Source organism: Ochotona curzoniae, unplaced genomic scaffold (assembly GCF_017591425.1).
Source record: "Ochotona curzoniae isolate NIBS_2020 unplaced genomic scaffold, NIBS_Ocur_1.0 contig_1014, whole genome shotgun sequence".
Lineage (NCBI taxonomy): Eukaryota > Metazoa > Chordata > Mammalia > Lagomorpha > Ochotonidae > Ochotona > Ochotona curzoniae.
In genome coordinates, this window is record NW_024464920.1 from 5,048,975 (window position 1) to 5,066,289 (window position 17,315).

At 52.0% G+C, this 17,315-nt stretch overlaps 1 pseudogene; it reads left to right on the plus strand.

Moving 5' to 3' along the window:
- Positions 1 to 1,917: 1,917 nt before the first annotated feature.
- On the plus strand, positions 1,918 to 14,363 carry LOC121154849 (annotated as a pseudogene).
- Positions 14,364 to 17,315: the final 2,952 nt, after the last annotated feature.

The window sequence follows — 17,315 nt, forward strand, 5'->3', positions numbered from 1 at the left end:
TGTGATGGTTGGGGGAAGGGGACACAATTCTTCCCTGTCCTGGTTTGCTTTCAGCTGCAGCTGGAGAGACAGCTCACCTGCTTCTGTTTATTTACAATCTGGTTTGTTTCAAAGCTGTTATCAGTGAGGGGGAGAAAAGAGAGCAAGACCCTCCACGTGGTGCCCTCCCCCACCCCCAGCCCCAGGCAAAGAGGCAGAAGCTCCCCGGCTCAGCTAGGAGACTGATAACCTCCTGAGCTGTCTGGCTCTCCTGCGGCCAGGGACAGGGCGAGAGCCCTGCTGTGCCTGGATGTTCAGTCTGGGTCTGATTGGGCACACAGCCGGGGGGAGGGGGGCAGCTGTGTCCTCCAGTGCTTCAGACTTGAGACGTGCCTCTTCTGTGTGTCACGTTGTGTCCACTTTCACAGATGCACGCAGATTCCCCCAAGTGCCCTCCGCCCCTGCCCCTGCCACAGCAATTTGAGCTTTGCCTTGAACGCTCACAGCGCCTGCTTTCACTCATCTCTGATAGGGTAACGTCAGGTCTGCCTTCTTCCCAGCTCTATCTCTGGCACCTACGATGCTCTCTGGCTTATAGGAAAGGCCCCATGCTATTTTTGCTTTAAATATATTTTATATATATATACACATATATATAATATATTCATCTGTTTGAAAGGCTGAATTACAGAAAGAGAGGCAGATGGTGGTGGAGCGGGATGAGAGAGAGAGAAATTGAGGTCTTTCATCCACTGGCTCATTCCCTAAATTACTACAGTGATCAGGATTGTTGGATCAGGCTGCAACCAAGAGATGGCTTCTCCATCCAGTCTCCCACACAGGTGCAGGGGGGGCAAGCACTTGGGCCATCTCGTGTGGCTTTGTCAGGAGCATTAGTAGGGAGATGGGAAACACAGAAGCCTGAATCTAGGTTGCAAGCAGTGATTTAACTTGCTCTGCCACCACGCTGGCTCCCTTTCCCACCGACTTTACTCTCCAACAGTATTGAAGCTCCCACTGTCTGTCTTGAATTCTTCTTGGTATCACACAAGTCCTGTTTCATCTCCTCAGTTGTCAGTGCAAATATGCTGCAGCAAAAGTAGCTGCTTTTCAACCCAAAATAAACCACGGCCCCTGCCTCACTTTAGAACCCGGTTTCTCCCTCCCGGCCTTGTTTTCAGCTTCATATCTCCATTCTCCTTCCAAAACCCGCTCTCCTTCCTCCCAGGAAGTATTCTTTGATTCAGCTAAGCGTGTCTTTGCTTTCTCTCCTTCTTCCACTTACTTCACTGTCCAACTTGCACTTGGTACCCAGTCCCTGTGCTGTTGCAGGCTGTGTCAGCACAAAGCACTTACACCAACCTCGATAACGACTGCAAATCGACAAGAAGAAAGTGAAAAAGGGAGACATCAGAAAGTCCAGAAGGAGCTGTTTGATGATGATGGTTTCTTGCTTTAACATAGAACTTGTCATCTAAGCGTTTACAAGCACCCTGAGAAGACAATGTGGCCTCTGAAGAACCTTCTAGGAAATAGAAGCACCTGTAAACATGGGGGGGGAGGGCTGTTTTCTATTTGTCTCTAATCCTGCCACTCTTTAGGGGCTTTCTCAGAGTCCTTGAATCCCGAGGGTTGAAGGATTTACTTAACTTTGGATTGACTGTGGGCCGCTGAGATCCCTGGATCCCTTGGCAACCAAAAAGTGAGCCCTGCCACGTGGCTGTAGGTTGGGGGAAGGCACCCCAGGGGCGAGTAAAGCCAAACTCTTCCTCTCGCCCAGGCAGGCTGTGGGATGCCTCCCGGTGGAGCCGGCAGTTTGGGGCAGGGCTTGGGGTGGGGAGAGGGGAAGACAGCAGCCTGGGCCTAGGCCAGAGGTGGCTCCCCTGGGAGTCCTCCGAGTGGGCAGCCGGACGTCGTTTCATCCTGCCCGCCTGACGGATGAGTCTGCAGTTCAAGCGCAAGCTGTCGGGCCTGGCCGCTGCCAAGGCAGAACAGAGGCACTTCTGTGCGCTGCCTCCCGCGTCGGGAGCCGAGCAAGCAAGTGATGGAGAAAGCAGACGGCCCGGAACTGGAGCCTGAGGGGTGGGGAAAGCTGGCCCCTCAGGGCCCGCAGGAAACGAGCCTACCTGCCCAGCGCCACAAGCCGCCAAGCCTAAGGGACTTGAGCGAGACCTGCTGTTGGATGGTGGGGCTGCGAGGGGGACAACGATGATTGGTGCGGCTAGACGTAGGGAGAAGGGCCCAAGAGGAAAGTCGAGGAAAAGGGGGTGGTGCGGGCCCACACTTTTGGTCCCAAGCCCCCTCCGCTTTTCTGACTAGAGTCGCTTCAATTCAGTTACACGGAGCCTCTTCTTGCACTTGCTGACAGCTCCCGGCCGGGATGCAAGCCCGCGCTCGCCCCCTCCTCCCTGCGCCAGGCGCCCGGGCGAATTCTTGCTGCCCACGTGCGGGGACCTAGATCTCTAGGATCGCTAGGCTCCGGGATCGGCCCAGGCCCAGCTCCGACCCCGCCCGACAGCCGCCTCCCCCTCAGCGTTAATTAAAACTTGCGAGATGGAGAGGCTGGCGCGGGTGGCGCCGTTTTATTTGCAGCATCTTTCATGCTGCTGACGATCGTAAAGGGCTTTAATATTGAAATATGGGCCATTTTCCCAGCTCCAGCCCTCGCCGCACGCTCCCCACACCCCCACACCCAGCCACCCCGCGCTTGATGAAAGAGCCCCTGCAAATCCATTAAGAAGAGGTAATTGAAAACTCCGGGGTAATATTTAAGGCGGTGTGCTCGCGCGCGCCTGCGCCCACCGTGCCCATTGGTGCCCGGGCGTGCCAGGACCCCTTGAGCGGGCCGCCCACGGTCTGCTCCTGGACTGTGAGACTTGCCTGGAGATTCCCACCTCCAGAAAGAGTGACAAATCACCCTGTGAGAAGCATGGCCCAGGGGCCATGGCCTCTCCCTCGCAGTTGGTGCGTCAGCGTGGGGGCCTGGCAGCCACCTGGGAGACTTGCCCCACTCCAAGCCAAGGACCTGTGTGAGGAGGAGATGCAGGCAACCTAGGGCTGTTCCTCGGCCCTGTGTGGTTTTGTGCACGGTTTTCATCTTCCACAACAAACATGTTCAGAAAGCATCTTTCTGCTCTCTCCCGCTCTCATCAGCAGGAGCCACCTGTTGTCCTGAACACCCCACACGCCCTTGGCACGTTGTGTGCCCGTGATCTGTTTACAATCGACCTGCCCGGGCTGTGACATATCGGGGACAGGGAGCAGGCCCAGTTTCCCTCCTTAATTTACTCTGGCCTGATGCTTGCACTGCTTGCACGTCCAGCAGCTGCCCAGGGCTTTAAGCATAGACTGTAGCTCCTCACCCCATGGGGTGGGGGGACGCAGCTGGGAGGTGGGGAGAGCAGTGGAGAATCAAGAGCTCTGGGTTGGATGGGTTCCTGTCCCTGCCGCCCACATGCCTGCTTTCAGGATGTTCCCAGAATGGGGTAGGGCTGGGCTCTGTTGTGTGCTTAGGGATCCTTTGTGGAGGGGGAGGGAAGAGGGGAGGAGGGGGTCGGGTTCATTTGGCTCTCTGTCCCAATCAGGCTGCACCCTGTGCACCTACTATGTGTGTGCACATAAATCTACTCTGGTGGGAGAGCTGAACCTACCTGTACAGCAGACACAGGTACACAGTCACTCCCCTGGGCACCCTCTGGCCCCCACCGCCAGGGAGCCTTCACCTGTCAACCCCTGTCCCAGGCTTCCCCAGCACCCAGACAGGGTTCATACCCACAAGATGGCAACATTGAAAGAAAGGCTGTTCCTGCCCTGTCCTTGCCCCACACCATGGTACCCTCTGCATGGCTAGACCACAGCCTAGGCACTTCCAACTAATTTTTTTTTTAAATATATTTATTTATTTATTTATTTTTATCAGAACGGCAGATATACAGAGAGGAGAAGATATAAAAAGGAAGATCTTCTGTCTGATGATTCACTCCCCAAGTGACCGCAACAGCAGGTTCTGTGCCAATTCGAAGCCAGGAGCGAGGAGCCAGGTCTCCCACGCAGGTGTAGGGTCCCAAGGCTTTGGGCTGTCCTCAGCTGCTTTCTTAGGCCACAAGCAGGGAGCTGGAGGAGAAGCAGGGTCCCCATATTGGATCCCAGCGTGTTCAAGGTGAGGACCTTAACCATTACGCTATTGTGCTGGGCCCCCCAACTACTTTTTTTTAAAAAAGATTTATTTAGTTTTATTGGAAAGTCAGATTTACAGAGAGAAGGAGAGACAGAGAAAAAGATTGTCCATCCGCTAGTTCACTCCTCAAGTGGCTGCAATGGCTAGAACTGAGCCAATCCAAAGCCAGGAACCAGGAGCTTCCAGGTCTCCCACGTGGGTGAAGGGTCCCAAGGTTTTGGGCCATCCTTGACTGCTTTCCCAGACCACAAGCATGGAGCTGGATGGGAGGTGGAGCAGCTGGGAAAAGAACTGACACCCATATGGGAACCCAGAGCATGCAAGGTGAGGACTTTAGCCGCTGGCTATTGTGCCCAACTATTTTTCAAGGTTTATTTGTTTTTATTTGAAAGGTAAAATTACAGAGAGATAAAGAGTGACAAGCAGAAAGATGTTTCATTTACAGGTTGTCTCGCAGATGGCGAGGCTGGTACGAGGCCAGGAACCTGGAGCTTTTTCCAGGTCTGCTACATGGGTACAGGGGCCCAAGGACTAAGGCCACCTTTCTCAGGTGCATTAGCCGGTACTGGATGAGAAATGGAGCAGCTGGGACTCAAACTGGTACCCATATGGGATGCCAGAATCCCAGGCAGAGGCTTAACATACTATGCTACGGCACTGGCCCTCCTTCCAACTCTATTCCCAACCCAAAGAGCCCTCAGTGAAATCACAGAGGATCTTGGGATTCTCTTCGCTGTCAGCATCTGTGAGGCAGTTAAGGCCTAGGTTGCATCTGGCAAGTGGTCCAGGTGGCAGAGCCACTGCTGAGGTCTAGCAAGTTAGTGACAGAGCTGGCATCGGTACTCCTGTCTGTTGACCCACATAGCACACATGCACAGTTGATGCCTGAGTGACTTCCACTAGCAGTATCAGAGAGAATGAGCGGCACAGCTCCTGTCCACAGAGGAGACTGCTGATCTGGTAAGTGACAAATGTGGGATGGGAACCCCAGCTTGATGGGCCCCATTCCCTTTTAGTTCATGTCTCCCCTCTCTATCCTCCCTCCTGCCAGGCGGACCAGCTTCCCAAATGCTCACCCTCTGCTTGGGCCACCTGCCATCACAGGGTTTTTTGGTTTGTTCCTTTGGTTTTTGCTTTTTGGCCTTAGCGCATCTCTCTCCGGATGGCACGGCCATCATACAAACCTGCTGACCTACAGAGACTGGGCACAGTTTCCATTCACTGATTCACTTTTCAAATGCTTGCAATGACTGGGACGGGGTCAGGCCAAAGTGAGGAGTCTGGATGTCATTCCAGGTCTTCCATGTGGGTGGCAGGCACCCAAGTGCTTGAACTTGTTGGGACGCAGGGTGCACCAAAGCAAGGGAGCCTGAATCTGAGTTGAAGCCAGGGCTCCACCCCAGGCACTGTGGTGTGGAATGCAGAGGTTACAAGTAGCATCCTTTTTTCTTTTTTTAATAAAAGATGGGCTTATTTTCTTGAAAGATACAGAGAGAGATTGTCCATCCACTTGTTCACACCTTGGGCAGGGGCCCAAGGACTTGAGCCATCCCCTACTGCTTTCCTCTCCCTGCCACAAGCAGGAAGCAGGATGGCAAATGGAACAGCCGGAATCCCAAGTGGCATGCTACATCCCAGCACTGGCCTCATAAAGTGACATCTTAACAGGTGGATCAGACACCTGCTCCTGGCGCCCTCTTTCCCAGGCCCTCTCAGGTGATTCTGTTGTGCATGCCTAGGGGGCTGAGGCGCTCCTGAAAGGCTGCTCCCTTCCACCGCTCTTCACCTAGCCCCTCTGGCCCTCAGCCCAACATCCATTCTCAGAGAAACCTTCTCTGGCCACCCAGGGTCATGGGTTTGTTTGAATTCATGTATTTACCTGCTTGGTCCATCTCACCCTCCAAGGTGAGTGATCATGCCTGTCCTGTTCACCCAGGAACTATCTGCACCCAGTACTTAGCACAGCACTCAGAGAACACTGTGAAAGCGGGGAGGGCTCTAGCCTAGTGATGAAGACACTCGGGGCTGACTAGCGGGCCTAGGCTTGCTACCCAGGTCCAGCTACAGACTTCAGCTTCATACGAAGGCAGACTCTGGGAGGCCCAATGACTGGGTCTCCCGCTGTCTGTGTGGGAGACCTGAACTGAATTTTTAATTCCCAGTTTCAATCCAACCCAATCTTAGCTGTTGTGAACATTTGGGGGATAAACCAGTGAGTGGGAAGCTTGTCTGTCTATTTCTAAAATAACTAAATCAATAAGGTCTCACTGTGTGTGTCTCCCTCTCTGTCACCCTGCCTTTCAAGTAGAGAAATAATCTTTTTGAAAAAAAAAAAAAAAACATAAGGAGGTGGCATGCTGTGGATTAAGCCACCACCTTCAAGGCTGCATTCTCATATAGGCAGCCATTTCAGTCCCAACTGTTCCACTTCTGATCCAGCTCCCTGCTAATTAGTCTTGGAAAGTAATATGGGGATGACCCAAGTGCTTGGGCCCCTACATCCACATAAGAGACCTTTATGAAACTCCTGGCTTTTGGACTTAGGCTGCCTCACCATAGCCATTGCAGGCATTTAGGGAGTGAACAAACAGATGGAGGAACTCTCTCTCTCTGCCTTTCAAATGAATAAATAAATCTTAAAAAAAAAAAAAAAAAGCCCAGTGTGGTAGCCTAATTCTCGCTTTGTGTTTACTGGGATCCCACCCATAGGGGTACAGGTTTGTATCCCGGCTGTTCCACTTTCCATCCAGCTCCCTGCTTGTGGCCTGGAAAAGCAGTCAAGGATGGCCTAAAGCCTTGGGACCCTGCACCCACGTGGGAGACCCGGAAGAGGCTGCTGACTCCTGGCTTCCGATCAGCTCTGCTTTGGCCATTGCAGCTGCTTGAGGAGTGAACCAGTAGATGGAACATCTTTCTCTTTTCCTTTCTTTTTTTTTTAAGATTTATTTTTTTTTAAGATTTATTTATTTATTGGAAAGTCAGATATACAGAGAAAAGGAGAGACAGAGAGGAAGATCTTCTGTCCGATGATTCACTCCCCAAGTGACCGCAACGGCTGATGCTATGCCGATCCAAAGCCAGGATCCAGGAACTTCTTCCGGGTATGCCACACGGGTGCAGGGTCTCAAGGCTTTGGGCCGTCCTCAACTGCTTTCCCAGGCCACAAGCATGGAACTGGATGGGAAGTGGAGCTGCGGGGATGAGAACCGGCGCCCATATGGGATCCCGGCGCGTTCAAGGCGAGGACTTTAGCTGCTAGGCCACGCTGCCGGGCCCAGAAGATCTTTCTCTCTTTCTTTCTTTCTGTAAATCTGCCTTTCCAATAAAAATATTTTTTTAAATAAAAAAAATTAAATTTAAAAATGAAAGGAATTTAAATCGTGGCAGGCTTGAGGTCATCTTCCAACTTTGCAGGCAGGGACTCTCATTTACCAATGCTTTTCTCGACCTGACAAATTCTCAGTGATTCTCTGGGCTCCGCCCGGCAGCAGGCTGGATGCTGAATACCCAGGGGGAACCAGGTGGGCCTCATTTCTGCTCTCAGAGAGTGTACAGCCTGGAAAGAGACTGGCATGCGACAGCGACAGTTCAGCTACAGCTGGCTGAGTCTGCCAAGGATAATTGTATGATGAGGTGGCTTGAGAGGGGAGACCTGCACCCAGCACCTGCTGGGCTTGTGGGGGAACACGCTTCCTCATCAGTCCCTAGGACCTCCAGCTTTCTGTCTGCCTGCTCCTGCCCTCAGAATTGTCCCTTTAAGAAGAGCACCTCTTCCCTGTGCAGAGGAGGTTCCGGGCACAAAGCCCGGCTCACCAAGGTTGCAGGCTATCAATCAGCGCTGGCACTCCCTTGGCAGTGGGCTCTCCTCGGAGCTGCCCAGATGGCGGGCAGGCCTGGGGCTCTAGGGGCAGCCAGTTGCTCGGCAGGGGGTAGCGGGGAAGGTGGGCACAGCTGGGTTCTAGGCCCCCGATGGCAGCTGCCCACGTCTGTCTAAGGAACTTGGGCCAAGGAGACACACTGAGGACTTTCTCTCACAAGGTGACTCCTGAGCCACAGGCTGCTGTAGCCCTTCTAGGGTCATTGCCATGACTCCTGCCAGTGCCCCTGAACCTCACTAAGACCAAGGGCCATGCATGGCCTCTGGGGTTCACACCTGCTCCAGCATCCAGCCTGTGGGCTCACCCTCTACATGTCTGTGTGACAAAGGAGGGGTGCAGAGGGCAGTGGGCCTTGATGCCATGGCTGCTGTGCCCCCTCATCTGGCCTTCCCATTAAAACTCCAAGAGAAGCAGGATAAACAGCTGCTCAAGGTCAAGTCTGCCTCTTGCAGGCTGCCACCTCTCATCCACTCTCACAGGTGCTGTAGCAGAAGGAACCTGTGGTAATGACATCACAGCAGCGTTTTCCCACAAAGCCAGGGTCAGCAGGCTTCCAGAGAATGGAAGAAGCATGGAGGAGGCCAAACTGCAGACCCCTCCCACCAAGGAACAGGCTTTACCTGCCCTGCCCCCAGGTCTAGCTCTTACCACACGGGAAATTCCTGGGTGGTGGAACAAGAGATTCCTTGTGAAAAACCAGGGCTCTCATGGACCCTCCAGCACATACCCCAATTACACAGATGAAGAAGCTGAGGCACTGAGCATTAAAACCCCAGGCTTACTCAAAGCTTTCACATTCCTGCCCCATCTCACAGTTGTCTCCCAAACAGGAACAAGCTCCAGAGCCACCCCGAAGCAGAATTAACCGTTACACAGTAGGTGGAGGCTCAATGGCATGTAGAACTTTCTCAAAACAGCAGAGGAAAGAAGAGGATGAGAAATGATTGGATGGGGTCCAAAATCAGTGGAATTTTGCAAGATGAATGCTGGGAAAGGAGGCTGGCTTGGGACCTGGAGTGAGGCTATAGTGGTTCTTCTCCCAGGACCCCCAGCTTTCACCTGTTCCTAACTGCTGAGTTCTCTGCAGAAGTTCAAATTCAGCCCTTACAGTGCCTGATGCTCTTGGCTTATTCCCTTGCTCTCCTGGGACAGCTTATCAGGCTGCCACAGTCATTCGCTGTCTCTAATTCATGTTTAAATTAAAGTTCCCACAAACAGGGGTTTAATGTGCTGTTACCAAGAATTCCGAGGCTCCTGCAGCTCCGGGAAGCCGGAGGGGCTAGAGGGAAGGAGCCATTTTGCATGCATCACTCTGCATCCCTGTCCAGACTGGCTGTGGGGGCCAGGGTGGGAATCCTTGTTGCTCTATTCAAAATGTTGAGGAGCCAGGGCAGGTGGGGGCTGTGGATGCTCACAGGGGACCTGGAGGATTCCTAGGACTGTGTCATCCTTTCCCTATCCTGGAGCAGCAAGAAGGGGAGGTCAGAGTGTGGGCAGGGGCTGCAGTTCCACCATGCACTGATGGAGTCCACTGCCGGCCAGGGCTACACCTTGCAACACCTCTTCCACAACCCCATAAATGGGGGTGTTGTGATCATTAGTTCTGCCTTTACACTCGGGGAAACTGAGGCACAGGACAGTATGGTAGCCCACCCTACAAAGGGGCAAATCCAGGATTAAAGTCACCAATGCAGGCTGACTCCAGCTGGGCTGGGGTCTGCCTGTTCGCCTCCCAGTCACGGACGACCAAGGGACGACCAAGACAGAGCACCCAGCATGGTGTCCCTTAGAAAGGACAAAGTAAACAAGATATGAACAAGGTCCTGGCGGACACGGGAGTGCCACAGCATCCCCGAGCTAGCCCTCTGCCACCAGCCTCCTCTGCCGGCCATCACTGCAGCCACCCAGTCATGGGCTGCATTGGTCACCAAGCTGCCCAGAGCATTCTAACACCCAGGGACAACCATCACCCCATCGCCGCCTCCACGCCCCACTTTGGCTCCTGGCGTCATTTGGGCCATGAAGGGGTACTGTGCATTCTGTTCTGTGTGGGAACCTGGATCCCTAGCAAGCCTGCTGCAGCCTTCCCCGGCTGGAGCCCTTGGCGGGAGGTGGGAGGAGAGGATGACAGCGCCAAGGAGGAGCTGAAGGATCGGCATCCTGGGAGTTACAGCTCTGCCTGGCTTTTTTCAATGGGCTGTGACGGTGGAGGGAAGCAGCAGGGAGTGCCAGATAAACACGCTCCAGTTCCCAGGTGTGGCTGCAGTGCCAAACCCACCCTGATGGAAGGGGTACAAGCAGACTCTGAGATTGGGCAGCTGGGCTCATAACCCCTACACTACCACTTGGCGGCTCTGTGACTTGGGGCCTTGACTAGTGCACCTTGGTTTCCTGTTTTTAAAATAACGTGAATAGGGTTGAATTTCATGGCATATTGGGTCAGGTTCCTCATTGGAATGGCCATATTTCAGATCGGATTGTTGGTTCAAGTCCTTGCTACTGCACTTCTAAAAAGAGGGAGAGAGAGGGAGAAGAGAGGGAGAGGAGAGAGAGAGAGAGAGAAAGAAAGAAAGAAAGAAAGAAAGAAAGAAAGAAAGAAAGAAAGAAAGAAAGAAAGAAAGAAAGAAAGAAAGAAAGAAAGAAAGAAAGAAAGAAAAGAAAGCCTGGCACCATAGTCTAGTGGCTAAAGTTCTCCCCTTGCGGAGGAGGCAAAGCCAACAGGGGAACGTGGGCACCCCTGCTGGATAACTACTTCCATTGGAAAGTGTGAATACGGATGGGGGCAGTTCAGACTAGGCAGGGCTATAGCACCTGTGGGCCTCACGGTGAGCTGACTGTTCTGACTGGTGCAAGTTAAAATTAGAGTGGGTTGAGGGGTGTTTGGGCTTAGCCACAGCATTAGCTGGCAGAGGCTGGTACTAGGAGCCAATTCTGACAAGTCAAATGCCAAAACTACCTGGAGACTGCATACTCTAGGAGTGGGTGTGGCCTAGTAGGGAAATAGTGGGCACCTCCCTCAGGGTTACCACCCTCACTGGACAGCAGGAAACCCAGGCTAGGAGCAGGGGTGGCTTGACAGAAAGGCACCTGCCAGTGGGTGTATGGGCTGGATAATAGGTTGGTTGGGTTGAACCAGGCTTCAATGTCCATTGACGTGTGCGAGAGCTACTTGGGATGTGGGACAGACTGGACAAGCCTGCAGTGCATACTGGCAAGCATGGGAACCAGGGTAGGGGGCAGAACTGGTAGGGGTTTTGGGGAGTCGCCTCAACTAGGCTGCAGCTCCAACTGGTTTGCATGAAGACTGAGTATGAAGTGGGTAGAATCGAGCTGGACTACAACACCCATTGGTTCACAAGGAAGACAGGGCTGGAAGCCGAACGGACCCAGTAATCGCAACGACCAGCATATGCATAAGCTGATTGGTGTGACGAACAGTGTTGGAGTCTGTACTAGCAAACTCACTCAAGAATCAGATCTGGGATCAACTCAGATGAAGTTTCTTTGGATATTTCTCCAACTGAACTGCTGATCTTGGAACCCCAACCATCAAGAGACTGTCAGCCAGTGGACTCTGAATAGGTTTCATTACGGTTGGGACGGAGAGATTGGCAGCAATCCAGAACTGATGAACTATCAAAACTGTATGAGCAGGACCCTTGGAGCGCGCCTCATGTTGGGGATGGGGGATGGGTGGGAGGTAGGGTGGGGCTTTCCCCTTTGTTACTCCCCTAACCCTACATACAGGGCAAAATGATTATATTAGTGTGGAAACAATGATATTACCCACTTTCAACCTGTAGCCCGTGACCCTTTGTACCCTAATAAACTAAGATTATTAAAAAAAAAAAAAAAAAAAAAAAAGTTCTCCCCTTGCAAGAGGTAGGATCCCATATGGGCACCAGTTCTAAACCCAGCTGCTCCATTTTTTTTTTTTTTACCAGCTCTCTGCTTGTGGCCTGGGAAAGAAGTCAAGGATGGCCCAAAGCCTTGGGACCCTGCACCCATATAGGAGACCTGGTAGAAGCTCCTGGTTCCCGGCTTCGGCTCATCTCAGCTCTGGCCATTGTGGCTGCTTGGGGACTGAACCAGTGGACATAAGATGTTTTCTCTTGGTCTCTCCTTCTCTCTGCAAATCTGCCTTTCCAATAAAAATAAATAAATCTTTTTTTTCAAAGATTCATTTTAGTTTGAATGGTATAATTACAGAGATAGAAGGAAACACAGAGAAAGGTTTGCCATCTGCTGATTCACTCCCCAAACAGTTGCAATGGCTAGAGCCAAACCAATCTGAAGCCAGGAACTTCTACCAGGTCTCCTCCAGAAGCCCAAGGACTTGAGCCATCCTCTGCTGCTTTCCCAGGCCACTAAAAGGGATCAGAAATGGAACAGCTGGGACTCAAACCAGTGCCCATACAGGATACTGATGCCATAGGCAGAGACTTAGCTAACAGCACCATGGTGCCAACCCCTGCTATTCCACTTGTGATCCAGTTTCCAGCTAATATCGACATTGGGAGGTGGTGATAATGGCTCAGTTACTTGGGTCCCTGTCTCCCATTTGGGAAAGCTGGTTTGGCTTCCTGTATGAGCCAGAAAGCCTCAGTTGTTGGAGAATGAACCAGCAATGGAAGCTCTTTCTGCTTGCACCTAGCTCTCTCTGCCTATCAAATTAAATATATATATATATGTTCATTTTAGTGCAAAAATCATTTTAACACATGCATGTTTAAAGCAACAACAACAAAGGAAGAACCTTCCACTGGTTCAATCCCCAAATGGCCACAACAACCAGAGCTTCAGCCTCGTCCCCCACGTGGGTACAGGGTACTGGGGTCCACATTGTTGGGCCATTTGCTGCTGCCTTCCCAGGAGCAATAGCACAAAGTTGGATTGGAAGTGGAGGAGCCGGGACTCAAATCAGGGCTTCAGCACGGGATGCCAGCACCACACTGAGCCCCAAAACTTGCACTGAGTTGTGGGGATGGCGGCGATGTTCTTTTGTTTGTTTGCTTTTTAGGTTTATTTATTTTCATTGGAAAAGCAAGTTTTATAGAGAGAAAAGATCTTCCATCTCCTGGTTTGGTCCTGAAGTGGTTGATTTGAAGCCAGGAGCTTCTTCCAGGTCTCCCACACGGGTGCAGGGTCCCAGGGCTTTGGGCTTGACTGCTTTCCCAGGCCACAAGCAGGGAGTTGGAAGGGAAGTGGAGCAGCTGGGACATGAACTGGTACCCCTATGGGATGCCTGTGCTTGGAGGTGCAGGATTAACCAGCTGAGCCAAAACGTTGGCCCCTCAGTTATTTTTAAATAAGGATATTCCACATAACATGAAAAAAATTTACACAAAAATAAACTCCTGAGGTGACCCGGCCGGTGTCCCAACTCGCAGCCACTGTGGCTCCCGGGAGGCTCTGGCAGCGTCCTGGCTACTAAGGCGGGCTCTGCACGGCTGGCGGCAGATAGGCCATCTCTCCGTCTCTCCGCATCTCTCCGCGGTGGCTTGTGGAAGACATCTATTTATTTGTTTGTTTGTACTGGAAAAGTCATATTTACGGAGAGAAGCAGAGACAGAAAGATCCTCCACCCACTGATTCACTTCCCAAGTGGCTGCAATAGCCAGAGCTGAGCCGATCTGAAGCCAGCAGCCGGGAGCTTCTTCCAAGTCTCTCACGTGAGTGCAGGGTCCCAAGGCTTTGGGCCGCCCTCGACTGCTTTCCCAGGCCAAAAGCAGGAGCTGGGTGGAACGTGGGACACCGGGATACAAACCTGTGCCCATATGGGATCCCAGCGCATGCAAGGTGAGAACTTTAGCCACTAGGTTACTGCGCCCGCCTGGAAGACAGTTTCGATCTGAACATCAACCCCACAACAGGAGCATCTTTTATCGCCAAGACTGTCCAGTGCCAAAATGAGCTCTCTAAATTCCTTATCTGGGATGCAACAGGACCATTCCCTGCCTTAGTGCCAACATACTATGGAGGGAGAACTGCAGCTATAATTGTTTATGATATCATGAAAGAAGAGACATTTTCAACATTAAACAATTGGGAGGAAGCTTCAACAGCATGGGCTGCCTAATATTGTAGTTGTCCTTGCAGGAAATAAGTGTGATCTTATCGATGTGAGGAAAGTCCTGGAGAGAGAGGCTACGGACTACGCAGACTCCATTCATGCGATTTTTATAGAGACCAGAGTGAAAGATGCGATAAACATCCATGAGCTCTTTATAGAAATTAGTCAAAGAATTCCCTCCAGTGATATGGCACCCGGCAGTAAGGGCTTCAAACTCCGCAGGCAGCCTTCGGAGCCCAGGCACTCCTGCTTTTGACTGCAGGGGCTGCTCGGACTTGAGGATGAAGTGTGTGGTCCTGCAAGTTCACAGGCTGGAGGGGCCCCAGCCTCCAGTTTTCACCCAGTAGGATGCACAGACTTGGAGCAGCTCTGTTCTTTGGGAAGACCTCAACAACAGCATGCGGACTGTGGACCTGGGGGCCAAGAAGGCCTGCTGTGTACAGAGAGACTGTGCCTTTGGCTTTTTTTTTTTTAAAGATTTATTTTTATTATTTTTTTCATTGGAAAGGCGGATATACAGAGAGGAGAGACAGAGAGGAAGATCTTCCGTCCGATGATTCACTCCCCAAGTGAGCGCAACGGGCCGATACTATGCCGATCCGAAGCCAGGAGCCTCTTCCGGGTCTCCCACGTGGGTGCAGGGTCCCAAAGCTTTAGGCTGTCCTCCACTGCTTTCCCAGGCCACAGGCAGGGAGCTGGAAGGGAAGCGGGGCTGCCGGGATTAGAACCGGCGCCCATATGGGATCCCGGGCGTGCAAGGCAAGGACCTTTAACCACTTGCGCCACCGCGCCGGGCCCGCCTTTGGCTTTTGATCTGTCTGACGAGGAATATATAATTATATGGATGTAGGATTAAATTGTTGAGTCGTTTTGTAATCAAAAATAAATAAATAGGGCCCAGTGGCATAGCCTAGTGGCTAAAGTCCTCGCCTTGAATGCACCGGGATCCCATATGGGCGCCGGTTCTTATCCCCGCAGCTCCACTTCCCATCCAGCTCCATGCTTGTGGCCTGGGAAAGCAGTCGAGGGCGGCCCAAAGCCTTGGGACCCTGCACCCGTGTGGCATACCCGGAAGAAGTTCCTGGATCCTGGCTTTGGATCGGCATAGCATCAGCCGTTGCGGTCACTTGGAGAGTGAATCATCGGACAGAAGATCTTCCTCTCTGTCTCTCCTCTTCTCTGTATATCTGACTTTCCAATAAATAAATAAATCTTTAAAATAAATAAGTAAATAAATAAACGAACTCCAAATAACACCTACTGTTAATTCCATCTTCCTCGAACTTTTTACAGTGGCTTGTCCTTGGTACAGAGGTGAGAAAATATCAGGAGAGTTAATATCTGTGAAGCATGCTAAGCTTCCGCCTGTGGCTCCAGCATCCCATATAGTTGCTGGTCTGAGGTCCCCCCGCTCTGCTTCCTGATGATGCGCCTGAGAAAACAGCAGAAGGTAGCCCAGGTGCGTGGGGCCCCTGCACCCCCAGGGGAGACCTGGCAGAAGCCCCTCTCTATGACCTGGCCCAGCCCTAGCTGCTGAAGCCTTTGGGGAATAAACCAGCGAATAGCTGCTTCCTGTCTCTCCTCCTCTCTCTGCAACCCTGCCTTTCAAATAAGTAAAAAAAAATAAATAAATAAATCTCTTTTTTAATAGAAACAATTGGAGCTGGCACAATAACTCAACTGGCTAATTCTCTGCCTCTAAGTGCCAGCATCCCATACGGGGGCCAGTTCATGCTCTAGCTGTTTCACTTCTGATCCAGCTCTCTGCTTATGGCCTGGGAAGGCAGTGGAGGATGGTCCAAGTCCTTGGGGCCACGCACCCATGTGGGAGGCCTCAGGTGGAAACTTCTGGCCCCTGGTTTTGGATTGATTCTGCTGCGGCCCTTGCAGCCACGTGGGGAGTGAACCAGCACATGGAAGATCTTTCTGTCTCTCCTCTCTGTAGACCTGCTTTCCAGTGAAAATAAGTAAATCTTTATAAAAAAGAGGGTCCAGTGGAATAGCTCGATGACTAAATCTTCTTCACCTTGCAAGAGCTGGGATCTCATATGAGCACTGGTTCCTACCCTAGTTGTTCCGCTTCCCATCCAGCTCCCCACTTGTGGCCTGGGAAAGCAGTCGAGGATGGCCCAAAGCCTTGTGTTCCTGTACCCGCATGGGAAACCCAGAAGAGGCTCCTGGCTCCTGGTTTTGGATCAGCTACGGTCATTGCAGCCATTTGGGGCATGAACCAGCAGAGGGAAGTTCTTTCTCTCTTTCTCTCAGCAAATTTGACTTTCCAATAACACTAAACAAATCTTTTAAAAAATGGTTAGCAGAGGACAAAGTCTGTGGGAAGCCCTGCCTTAGTTTAACTTAAAGTTAAGCAGGACCCTAGAGGCTCAGCGCAGCAAAGTTGCTTCTTGTGCAATCTGCCTGGCCTTGTGCTTTCAACACCTCTTATGTTTGCTGCAAGAGGCAAACCAGTGCAGGTGGAAATGGTAACACTTCGCAGTTTTGACTTGCCATCAAGACCTCACCCCAGTGTGAGAGGCCTGATTTGGCAGTGTGGGGAGGTGGTAGGGAGAGAATGCTGTCCGGCTGCTGGGCTGCCCGGCCAGGCTGCGTACCACCAGCATGTTCCTGTCCACCTTGCTGAAGGGCCCTTCTCACCAGCATCACAGCTCTTTGGCTTTGTTCATGTTGACATCATCCAGACCCCTTGCGGTTCCTCCCACACACAAAGAGCAGCTCAGGCAGGCCTGGCAGGGAAACACATCTGAGAGCAAAACCAGCCCTTCCCTGCCCATCCCCGGAGACAGTGAAGGCTCCAGGACACCAAGCTGGAGTTCGGAGGGGCAGGTCAGGGGCCCTGGAGAGCCACGCATCTGTGACAACAGGCTAGAAGTCACACACACCCATCCCCGGGTCCAGTGAAAACGGCTTCTGCTGCTTACTGTTATGTGGGTGATTTCAGATGCTCATGGCCACTGAGTCTCAGTTTTTCCCATCTTCAAAATGGGAACAGGGATTTCTAGTTCAAAGGGTAAATGTCAACGGCACATGGAAATATGTTGGCCTGTGGCTGGTCTGAGGGATGGTAGCCATTATTAGCTCCTGGTGCTCATTACCAGCATGCGAAGAAGTGATGTTGATTTTTACCAGGTGAAGGGGGTGGGGGCCGGGAGGGGCTCCTCACTTTGTTCCCCTTTGCCTTCCAGAATGAATA